Source organism: Hyla sarda, chromosome 10 (assembly GCF_029499605.1).
Source record: "Hyla sarda isolate aHylSar1 chromosome 10, aHylSar1.hap1, whole genome shotgun sequence".
Classification (NCBI taxonomy): domain Eukaryota; kingdom Metazoa; phylum Chordata; class Amphibia; order Anura; family Hylidae; genus Hyla; species Hyla sarda.
The window spans coordinates 96,963,319-96,975,868 of NC_079198.1; positions in this window are offsets into that span (position 1 = coordinate 96,963,319).

Below are 12,550 nucleotides of genomic sequence, written 5' to 3' on the forward strand. Positions count from 1 at the left end.
CCAAGCAATCGCTCCAACCATTGAAGCGGACAAGCTCCCTGTCATCAGCTGACTAGTGGGTCCGGTCTCGGCAGCATTGCAACCTGGGAATAATCTGAGACTACAGTCATTTTGTATGCTGTTAAAAATAAATATTGGGGTGAAAATCACAGAAGAATTGTGAGAAAACCGTCACACACAGGTACAGACCCTATATTATGAACTACACTAACTTTACACACCTGTAGCATAGTCAAATAAAAAAAAAATCCTGGAATACCCCTTTAATTGACAGCTGCAAAGAGCCTCACTGAAAGCTGCACAGAGCCTGAGGTCTTCCATTTATCAGAGTGCTCGCTGCAATGATGTGAGGGCGGAAGTGGTCCCCCAGCATGCTTCAGTGATGTCATATCTGCTGGGAAATGACCACTTTCTCATGCTAGGAGATTGCATTATGTGTTAAAAAATAAAAGGTAAGATACACAGCTTTTTAAAGCTCTGATTTTTTTTTTTTAAGGGTGAGAGCAGTGTTAGGAGTAGTTAGGGAACAAAGCCTGTTAGTTTACAAAAGTTTATTTGGGGACAGGTACTTTTTAAAGTCTTTTTTAACCCCCTTATCCAGGATTAGAAAACAAGATGTTTTCTTACAGAAACAGCGTCATTCCAGTCATCAGGCTGTGTGTGGTATTGCAGCTTAGTTGCATTGAAGTAATTAGAGCCAAGTTGTTTTTGAAAGAAAGCAGTTATATTTTTCTAATTCTGGATAACTCCGGCTTTCTTATAAAGAGGCGACATTCATTCATTTTTAGTAGATGATTTGAAAATCTTATTTGACCAATGCCCTTTAAATCCCTAAAGGGGTTGTCCAGAATGCTAAAATGTTCACCCTCCACTTCTCCGTCTGTGGTCACATGGTCCGATTTCCATCTAAACACTTGATGGTGGGAGGCCATGTTTCTGGGGTTGGTGGAGGGTGGTTGAGTGAGGATTGTCACTTCATAGCCCTACAACCTCTTGACAAAGCCGTGTCCAACGGCGAAACATGTCAAGGGGGGCTGTAAACTGATTTTAATTCTTGTGGTGGCCTTCCCCATCTGTATGTCACACTGCAGGTGCATACAGAATTACAATTGATTGTGGTACAGTGGTACTCATTGGATATTGATACATATGGGAAGAGAGACACTCTAAATTTTTAATCTTTCAATTGGTGTGGATTATTATAAATTAATAAAGTTATATGTTTTTAATATATGGGAAAATAGGGAATTAGTGGATCACTGCGGTGATCTTGTGGTGAATTATCTGGATTAACCCTCCATATATTGGTCTTCTATGAACCATGAGTGAGGATTGTCATAACATTTTAGAGCCCCAGATAACCCCTTTAAGGATCTTTGATTTTAACCCTTGTTTATCCTGGAATAAGCGGTGCCAGCAGTGTATGTCAGTCCCTCCAAGTGGCTTTTGCATGAACGATCATTCTGCTATTGCATGTCCATTAATGGGTTAAAAATTATGAGCTACATTTTAGGCCAGTGTTCTCCAACCTGTGGCTCTCCAGCTGTTGCATAACTACAACTCCCCTCAATATTCCACAACCTCCTCATACAACCCCCATCATTCCCCAACAGCTGACATTAAGGGAATTGGAATTTTTGCAACAGCTGGAGAGCCAAAGGTTGGGTAACACTGCTCTAGGCTTTCTGGTATTTGCAGTTCTAAAATCGCCACTGCTCCTCGTGCCCAGACTCGCAACGCCTTAACAGCTGGAGTAGCAAAGGCCACATAATTACACCGCTATCAGACTTGCGTCGTACGCCGGTGGGACAGCTGTCGTCATGTGATTAGGATCAGACTCCTGCAGAGAGCGCAAATATTGCACAATAGCTTCTGGACCGAACAAAGGTTGTCGCCAGTCGACGCTTGGCAACCAAAACATGGGGGCTCTCGTCAACGTACCAAGAAAAGTCGTCGTGTCACATGACACTTCGCAGTTTGGCTGGCGCAACAGGTCTGAGGAATATCAGACTATATGCCAAATAATTTATGGCGCGCGCTCGACCGTGCATTGCCAGTCGTGAGGTATTGCACCATTTTAATTTGTTTTTTTCTTTGCATTGTTGCACATTTGCAAGATAACAATCATCACTTTGCAAAAAATAAAAATAAATAAAAGAAATTTCCTGCAAAACACTGCGATCCGAATAAATCTGCCTATGTTCATATTGCATTGTGTGTATAATTGTTGTATTGTGCAGTTGTTGTTTAGCCGAGTCCTGTAGGAGATTGCAGGCAGCAGCTGTGCCCGGCAGTGCAGGGGTCCCAGTGCTGCGTGTGTCGGTGCCTGGAAGCGCCGCGGCCGGTAAGGCTCTGACCCTCTCTGGGCTGATTCCAGGAAGCCTGGCTCCCACAGCGCCGGTCACATGAAAGGCGAGCGGATCGATGCGCCGGCGGGGGAGGCTCCGAGCTCTGAGCCGTCTGGAGCTGTCGGCCGGGCGGATAGAGGCGGCTCGGGGGCTCCCGGCAGTGTGTGGCGGGGCCTCTTCAAGGGGGGATCGTGAGGGACGGCAAGCAAGAGGGCGACTTGAAACCGTCAGCGGAGAGGAAAGCACGGAGTTTAATGGATGAACGGCAAAAGTTTTCGCCGAGGACGTGAGAGCGCCGGAAGACGCCGTGTGTACAATGGGGCTCGTGTGTACAATGGGGCTCGTGTATTGTGGAGACACACACAAAAGGGACATTCACCACCACAACATTGGCCTCCATACACCACATTTATTAAGGCTCACGCCATAACTTTTCACGGTCGTGTCGGTAGGGTAGAGTACTAGGTATTTTGGCCACCCTTCCGGTATTTTAATATTAACCCCTTAAGGATCAAGCCCATTTTGACCTTAAAGGACATCCATAGTGCAAAATAACTTATCCCCTATCCGAAGGATAGGGGATAAGTTATAGATCGCGGGGGGCCCCAGTGCTCGGATCTTCGGTACGGGGCCGCGGCAGTATACAGGAAAGGGAGCGTTCCGTCCCCGCATGACGCGGTGGCCGACACCCTCCTCCATGAATCCCATAGAGATACATGGAGGGGGAGTGTCTGCCGTGGCTTTCTGCTGGGGACGAAACTTCACTTCCGGCAGACTGCCGCAGCCCCGTCCAGGAGATCCAGGCCCCAGCGCTCGGACCCCCCCGCGATCTATAACTTATCCCCTATCCTTTGGATAGGGGATAAGTTATTTTGCACTGGAGTACTCCTTTAAAGGGGTACTCTGGCCCTGAGACATCTTATCATCTATCCAAAGAGTTTCATGACATCAAGACTCCGCCCCCGTGTGATGTCACCCCCGCTATGCAAGTCTATGGGAGGGGGCGTCACGCCCCCTCCCATAGACTTGCATAGCGGGGGTGACGTCACACGGGGGCGGAGTCGTGACTTCACGATACTCCGGGCCCCGTGGTCGCCACCCGGCTGTTTGTGAGCTGGCACTGCGGCGTGCAGCTCAAACAGGTGGGTGGCGAATACAAGATTGCCGGGGGTCCCCAGCGGCGGGACCCCCGCGGTGAGACATCTTATCCCCTATACTTTGGATAGGGGATAAGATGTCTCAGGGCCGGAGTACCCCTGTAAAGACCAGGCCAATTTTATTTTTGTTCTTTTCCTCCTCGCCTTCTAAAAATCACAACTCTTTCATATTTTCATCCACTGACTAGTATGAGGGCTTGTTTTTTGCCCGACCAGTTGTCCATTGTAATGCCATCACTCACTTTACCATAAAATGTATGGCGCAACCCAAAAAATACTATTTTTGTGGGGAAATTTAAAAGAAAACCGCAGTTTAGCAAATTTTGGAAGATTTACCATATTTATCGGGGTATTCCACGCACCGGCCTATAACACGCACCCTCATTTTACCAAGGATATTTGGGTAAAAAAAGTTTTTTACCCAAATATCCATGGTAAAATGAGGGTGCGTGTGTGCGCGTGTATACCCGATACACCCCCAGGAAAGGCAGGGGGAGAGAGGCCGTCGCTGCCCGCTTCTCTCCCCCTGCCTTTCCTGGGGTCTAGAGCGCTGCTGCCGGCCCTTCTCTCCCCCATGGCTATCGACGCCGCTGCCCGTTCTGTCCCCCTGACTATCGGTGCCGGCCCGGGAGAGAGAACGGGCAGCGGCACCCATTGCCGGCGCCGCTGCCCCGTTGCCTCCCCCCATCCCCGGTGGCATAATTACCTGTTCCCGGGGTCGGGTCCGCGCTGCTGCAGGCCTCCGGTGTGCGTCGCAAACTTTTTAACCAAATTAGTACGTTTAAAATCCCTCTATTTTGCTGACCTATATTTTTTTCTGCTGTGATCTATACTTTTTATTGATACCACATTTGTCTATATAAAACTTTTATACATTTTTGATACATTTTTTGTTTTAAATAAAATGTGACAAGCAGCATTTATTTTTATATATATATATATATTTTTTTTTTTACGTCCACACCGTTCACTGTATGGGATCATTAACATTATATTTTAATAGATTGGGCATTTACGCACATAGCGATACTTTTTGGGGGGTAAAATGGGAAAAAGGGACATTTAAAATTTTTATTGGGGGAGGGGATTTTTCACATTTTTTAAAACTTTTTTTTTTTACTTCTTTTTTACATTTTAATAGTCCCCATAGGGGACTATTTATAGCAATCACTTGATTGCTAATACTGTTCAGTGCTATTCATAGGGCATAGCACTGATCAGTGTTATCGGCTATCTTCTGCTTTGGTCTGCTCGATCTCAGACCAGAGCAGAAGAAGACGGTGGAGGCAGGTGAGGGGACCTCCGTCTAGCATGTTAGCTGATATGATCCCTGCGGACGTGCCGATCATTCAGATCAGCAGAAAATCAGCATAAAATGTAGCCGCGCTGCCACAGATCACGCGCTGTATTGATCACGGCATCTGAGGGGTTAATAGCAGACATCCGCGTGATCGCGGACGTCAGCCATTACCAGCGGATCCCTGGCTGCTATCAGCAGCCGGGACCTGCTGCACATGACCTGATCATCGCTCCGATGCTCGAGGTCATGTACAGGATGTAAATGTAGATCCTGGTGCGCGAAGTACCGCCGCACCAGGACGTACATTTACATCCGTGGTCGTTAAAGGGTTAAAAATATCGGCAGTGGCCAGTATTTATCCAACCAATCTTCCAACTCCTGGAATGTTGCACCATATACTATACCAGTGTTTCCCAACCAGCAAAACTACAACTCTCAGCATGCTGGGAGTTGTAGTTTTGCAACAGCTGGAGGCAACGCTGGTTGGGAAACATTGACCTATACTATATACTACTATATAGTCCAACATGCTGGGAGTTGTAGTTTTTGTTTAGGGCAGCTGCTGAGCCACAGGCTGTATCAGGGTATGCTGGGAGTTGTAGTTAGTAACTAATGGTACTGTTAAAAACTACAGATCGGGGCGCAAAAAATGAGCTCAGAATCAGGTCTAGGGGATTGAGCGGGCCAGTCTATAGCATCAATGCCTTCGTCTTGCAGGAACTGCTGACACACTCCAGCCACATGAGGTCTAGCATTGTCTTGCATTAGGAGGAACCCAGGGCCAACCGCACCAGCATATGGTCTCACAAAGGGTCTGAGGATCTCATCTCGGTACCTATTGGCAGTCAGGCTACCTCTGGCAAGCACATGGAGGGCTTTGCAGCCCCCCAAAGAAATGCCACCCCACACCATTACTGACCCACCGCCAAACCGGTCATGCTGGAGGATGTTGCAGGCAGCAGAACGTTCTTCACGGTGTCTCCAGACTCACATGTTCTCAGCCTGAACCAGCTTTCATCTGTGAAGAGCACAGGGCGCCAATGGCGAATTTGCCAATCCCGGTGTTCCCTGGAAAATGCCAAACGTCCTGCACGGTGTTGGGCTGTAAGCACGATATATTTAAACACCAAACCCCACACCTGAATAAAATCCAGGTGGGGGTACAAGACCCCTTAGAAAGTGCACCCTCCCTATCTAATAAAAAATAACTTTTATTCTGATACTTAAAACATAATTGGAGAACCAAAGAATATGTGTATTAAAAATACAGCAAGATCACCACTGTAACTCTGTATACACGCCAGCTCTCATCTGAGAGTCTGTATTAACCCTGTGCCTGCAGTGCTACAGGGATGTAAGGTGATAATAGTGCTGCTGTTAAAATATAGATGCACAGTTTTGTGACACCAGTCACGTCATCAGGGGTGTTTGAGGCTTATGGCTGTAAACACAACCCCCATCTTTGGACGTCTGGCCCTCATACCACCTTTGTGGAGTCTGTTTCTGACTGTTTGAGTGGACACATGCACATTTTTGGCCTGCTGGAGGTCATTTTGCAGGGCTCTGGCAGTGCTCCTCCTGCTCCTCCTTGCACAATGGCAGAGATAGCGGTCCTGCTGCTGGCTTGTTACCCTCCTATGGCCTTCTCCACATCTCCTGATGTACTGGCCTGTCTCCTGGTAGCGCCTCCATGCTCTGGATACTACGCTGACAGACACAGCAAACCTTCTTGCCACAGCTCGCATTGATGTGCCATCCTGGATGAGCTGCACTACCTGAGCCACTTGTGTGGGTTGTAGACTCCGTTTCATGCTACCACTGGAGTGAAAGCACCGCCAGCATTCAAAAGTGACCAAAACATCAGCCAGGAAGTATAGGAACTGAGAAAGTGGTCTCAGTTCCTATACTCCTTTTTTGGGGGTTGTCTGTTCCATTCGCACAACAGCATGTGAAATTGATTGTCAATCAGTGTTGCTTCCTGAGTGGACAGTGTGATTTCACAGAAGTGTCATTGACTTGGAGTTACATTGTGTTGTTTTAAGTGTTCCCTTTATTTTTTTGATCACTGTACATAGTATAAGGGTGAGTTCACACTACGGACTTTCCAAGCGGAATACCGCTTGGAAATTCAAGTACAGTTATTTCTGTCAAAGCGATTCCATTGTACAGTGGTCAAACCCACTCCAGGAAACTTGCTACACATGTTCTGTGTGAACATATATTACCTACAAGCCCAACGCGGCTAATAATTTAATCAATAACCTACAAAATTAGCCCAAAGATATAGTCAAAAAATTCCTCTTTATTATATATACAAAAACAGGTAGAAAAAACACCCATAAAATGACCCACCCTTAAAAAAAACCCAACACAAAGCTAAGCAGGATATCACTGGGATATATACAGTAATCGATAATGCCATATACAGTCTAGCAGTATTAGTTTGGTCAGCACTTAAAAACACAATAACTTAAATCAACACAATACCTAATTGTGACATGCTGACGGCTTCCCAGTGATAATCCTGCAACCTCGACACGTGTTTCGGATGATTCCTTTCTCAAGAGGCGCTACATGAGGTAGGAACTACCGGCTATTTATATGGTCGCCCTCAAATCTTGCATGTAGCGGAACCGGACGCCGGACGACTTCCGGGTGGCGTCACCGACGGATGCGCGTCATAACTTGAAGCACATCCGCCCGTACTGACTGCCCTCCGAAAGACGGCATAGCGCCACGAATCCGCGCATGCGCTCCGAGCGGAACCATCCTCAGGTATCCACTAGGGGAGCCGCATCGCATATCCCAACAAGGGAAAGGTATATAAGATTATAAATTGTTTGCACTGTATTAAGAAATATGTATATAGAATAGAAATAATGATCATATATCAAACATCAAAAGTAGGAATACCATATCATTCGATCCTAAATATGAATCAATTTTTACAATATAATTTTGATATCCTCGTTATCTATCAGAGCAATTATAAATCAATTTTTACAATACAATTTGATACCCTCATTGTCTATCAAAGCAAGAATCATGAGGACCTATGAACCATACCACTATCCATATTTATCGTATAATCACTTGATATCTCTCGTAACTATGTATCCTTGTCTTTAGGGAGCCCCCTATATGCTAGTATGGAACCTACACAAGAATCCCACAGCCTACACCTAATGTCCCATATCCAATGATATATTCTAACCAATCCCTCCATTTACACTTATCATGGAAAAAATATAAACAATGATTAAAAAAGTGAAATAATATTGTGTGAAAATTTTTTTCTTCTATGTATGTAAAAAAATGTATATATATATGAAGTGAATGCACATACATAAATACACACACACCCATGTGTATACATGTATGCATGCGCATACACCCACATACATACCCGTGCATGCACAACCCAACACCATGATGCCCAAAATAGAATGATATATCATACAAATATACAATTGATAATATTCCCATAAGAGAGCAAAGCTCAATGAAACACCTAGTGATAAACCCCCTATTATGTGTGCTTGTGATCATTGTATGTGCTAGTGAACATAATGTGAAGATATAAATAACCTAAACTAATTATAGTGCAAGTGTAATTGTAATTGATTAATTCATTAATTCGTGTAATGATGACGACAACCTCCCCCCCATACCCCATCCCCCCTTCCTTATGGTATCCATATCCATGGTAGCTAACAACCCATACACCACACACACATACCAATCAATAACCCCCCCCATCCCCCCCCCCGCACCCCCAAATATCTTATACCAAACCCACATACATACACACCTGCACCCCATGCTGTGTGATAATACACTGTGACCCACCACCTACACACCCATACCACATTCACAACGCAGCCTACACGTTTGCCTATAACCACATAGTGAAAATTCCCAAAACCTGGACACAACTTTACAATATACATTAGACCCAATTGGTCCTCAGGACAAAAAGATTCCTATCCATTATTGTTATATATCAGTCCCAAGTTTTGAGAGTCCAAATCCTTTACTGTCGGATAAGCACGTGGGTCCACATCTTTCAATTGTTATTCTTCCATGTGGGTGAAAAATGATTCTTGCAATGATGCCAATCGACTCACTCCTCCTTAGGTGTTATACGTCACTTCATCACAAAGAGCACAGTAGTACCTCAATAAAAGAAACAGTCATTAAAAACAAGTCCCAAATTATAGGAAGGGAGAGAAACTCACATATTCATTTAGCCCTTTAGGGGCCATGGTATCCAATGTCACAATCCATTTAGTCTCCTTGCGTAGGAGGGCCCTTGTGGCATCGCCTCCTCTATTCCCCATATAAATCCTATCAATGCCCTTGACCTTCAGTAATCTCCAATTGGATTGGTGCATGATCTTAAAATGTCTAGCTAGAGGTTTCCCACGTGATCCGCCCTCATCTATCCAATCATCGCGTGCAGAATTTTTGATGTCCCTGATGTGCTCCATCACGCGCGCTCTCATTTCCCGTGTGGTCATACCCACATAGACTTTATTGCATGGGCAGCGCGCGTGATAAACCACACCAGAGACACCACAGTTGATGGTGTGGACAATCTTATATTCCCTCGTCCTGTCAGAATTGGCAAAATTCTGAGTCCTTTCCATAACGGAACAGGCTCCACATCTACCACAAGGATAGTTGCCCCAGGGCGGTCCCCTTGATCCAAACAAATATTGTCCTGACCTGGGAGGGACATAATGGCTGGTCACCAATAAGTCCCTCAAGTTGGGTGCCCTCCTGGGTGTCATAAGAGGCCTATCCGGTAGTAGGTGTCTTAACTTGGCATCACTGTGTAAGACGTGCCAATGGCGCGTCAAGATCCTCCGCATCCCTGACCATTGTTTGTTAAACTGGGATATGAACCTCGTGTGTCCAACTCCCTCATCCTCCTTCTTCTCCTTCTTGTTCATAAGTGTCTTCCTCGGTATTTGTTTAACTTGTAACCACTCCTGCACTACCTTATCACGTGGGTATCCCCTGCTAGAAAATCGATTAACCATATCATCCGCTTGTCTATCAAACAAGGTATCATTAGAGCATATACGTTTAGCCCGTATGAGTTGCCCCCGGGGTATTCCCCCAATAACATGGGGAGGGTGAAATGAGCTAGCCAATAGATAGGAGTTGACGGAGGTCTCTTTCCTATGAATGTCAGTCGATATTGACCCATCCATTTCAACTATCAGCTTAACATCCAAAAAGTCCATATTGGACCTACTCCACTTACTGGTCAACCTGACATTCATGGAATTGTCCTGTAAATAAACTAAAAATCTTTCCAAGTCATCTGTCGGTCCCTGCCATACAAAAATGATGTCATCAATATAACGACGCCACATGATGACGGACTGCACGCATGCATGCTCACCATCCTGGATCATTGCTCTCTCCCAGTATCCCATGAATAAATTTGCATATGGGGGCGCACAAGGCGCCCCCATAGCAGTCCCACTGATCTGTAAATAAAATTTGTCACAAAAAATGAAAAAATTATGTCTCAAAACAAATTCCAACAGTTCTAACAGTAAATCAATAAGTTGTGATGAAAGATTACTGGTACTGAGAAAGAATTTGCATGCGCGCAGTCCGTCATCATGTGCGATAGAGGTATAGAGCGACTCCACATCACTTGTCACGATGACCATATCCTCCTCCAATCTAATCTCCTCAAAACATTTAAGGACGTCAGTGGAGTCGCGTAAGTATGATGGCAGGGACTCGACAAGTGGCTTCAAATAGAAATCCAAAAACTGACATACCACCTCCGTCAAACTCCCTATCCCAGATATTATGGGACGTCCCGGGGGGCAAGTTACACTCTTATAGACTTTAGGCAGGAGATATAGGGTTGATACCCTCGGATGAGTCACCACCAAGCCATCCCGGACCTTTCTTGATATAATACCTTCGTCCACAGCCCTGTCCAAAATTCTACATAATTTACCCTGAAATACTGTCATAGGGTTGCTAGATAATTGGCGATACACTCTAACATCATTTAGCTGGCGTCTGGCCTCCTTCTCATACATGTCGCACGGCCAAACCACCACGTTGCCACCTTTGTCCGCAGGTTTATAGATGATATCTTTAATACTCCTCAGTTGTTTAAGTGCTATACGTTCACTACCAGTGAGGTTATCCCAACGTTGGCCCTGTAGCATCTTAAGGTCCTCAGAGACCAATTTGACAAATACTTCAACCTGCGGACAAAGTGCAAAGGGTGGGAAGGTCGTGGACTTTTTCTGTATGCCCCCTGGTATTGGGTCATTACTCTCACCTTGGGCCTCACTCCATAATTCTTCCAGCATGGCCAGAACCTGTGAGTCATCCGGGATCAAGGACGTCATCTCTCCGCTACCATGGTACCTACGTAGCATAATTTTCCTAGCAAAGAGATGAAGGTCCTTGATCGCCTCAAAATAGTCAAAGTCAATGCTCGGGGAAAAGGTAAGTTATTTTGATAACACTTTCACCTGTTCGTCTGTCAGTGCATATCTTGATAAATGTATTACCTTTAACGCCTCCGTCTGTTCCTTTGATGTTGAGGAACCACTTGACGTTGTCTCTCTCTCAGATTCCGTGTTGTAACTGGCATATCTCTTGTACCTTCCTCCTCGCCCTCGCTGGGCATACGTTTGTCTAAAAAACGCTCGCCCCCATTGCTCCGAACAGACGAGAAGGAGGAAGATCTGTGTGAACATACCCTAAAAGTGGACGGGATCTTCAGGATAATTTTTTCCAGTCCAACACTGCTGCCCGGGCTTCTTACATGACACTGTGCCCAGCCTAGGCTGGACATTGCTGCTACCGGCGATACGCTGTCTGCAGTGTGACGATCTGTGCACATGGAAGAAGACCGGATTGGAGGACCGAACAGCTATAGCAGCACAACAGGGGAACTGAACAAGGTGAGTTGAAGGGGTACTTCGGCCCTAATACATGATAACAGGGATGTGGAAATCCCGGGACAAGTAGTTTTGGGCGCCGGGCAAGTGAATTTTTTTTATAGATTTAGCCCTATATAGAGCTAGCAGGGCCAGACCGACTTCCCCCTTATTTTTCTTTAATGCCGGTGTGAGGCGCAGGAGCGGATGCAAGTCTGCACCTCACACCGGCGCTCAGGGTGTATGGAGGGGGCGGCGGTGTGAGGTGAGATTTCCGAACCCATCTCACCTCACAGCGGCCCCCAGCTGATTTCAGTAGCCGGGGGCCGCTGCTCAAAGCCCCCCCAGCCGGTGTGAGGGGATCTCACCTCACCGCTCCTCCCCTCCGCTCTCCGAAGTTTGCCAAAGCTAAAGCGGGGAGGAGCGAGGGCAGAGCCCAAGGACGGTCTGCAGGAAAAGATTAAGCCACGCCCCCTCCTCCTCCTCCCGGAGTATGGAGAGCGCTGCTCTGAATACAAGAAGACAGAGGGAGAATGAGGACGTACACAGCCCCTCCCCTCCGCTGCTCTGTCTACACAGGACCTCGCTTATCACAGGGAGGTTTCAAGTTTTCACAGGGGAAAACACAGAGCGGGGGGAGGGGACGTGTGTGAGGAGACATACTGAACTGCACTGCACAGGCTGGGGATTTCACCTTTTAATTTTTGCGTTTTTGTTTTTTCCTCCTCACCTTCTAAAATCCATAACTTTTTTTAGTTTTCCATCCAAAGACCCATATGAAGGCTTGTTTTCTTGCGTGACCAATTGTTCTTTGTG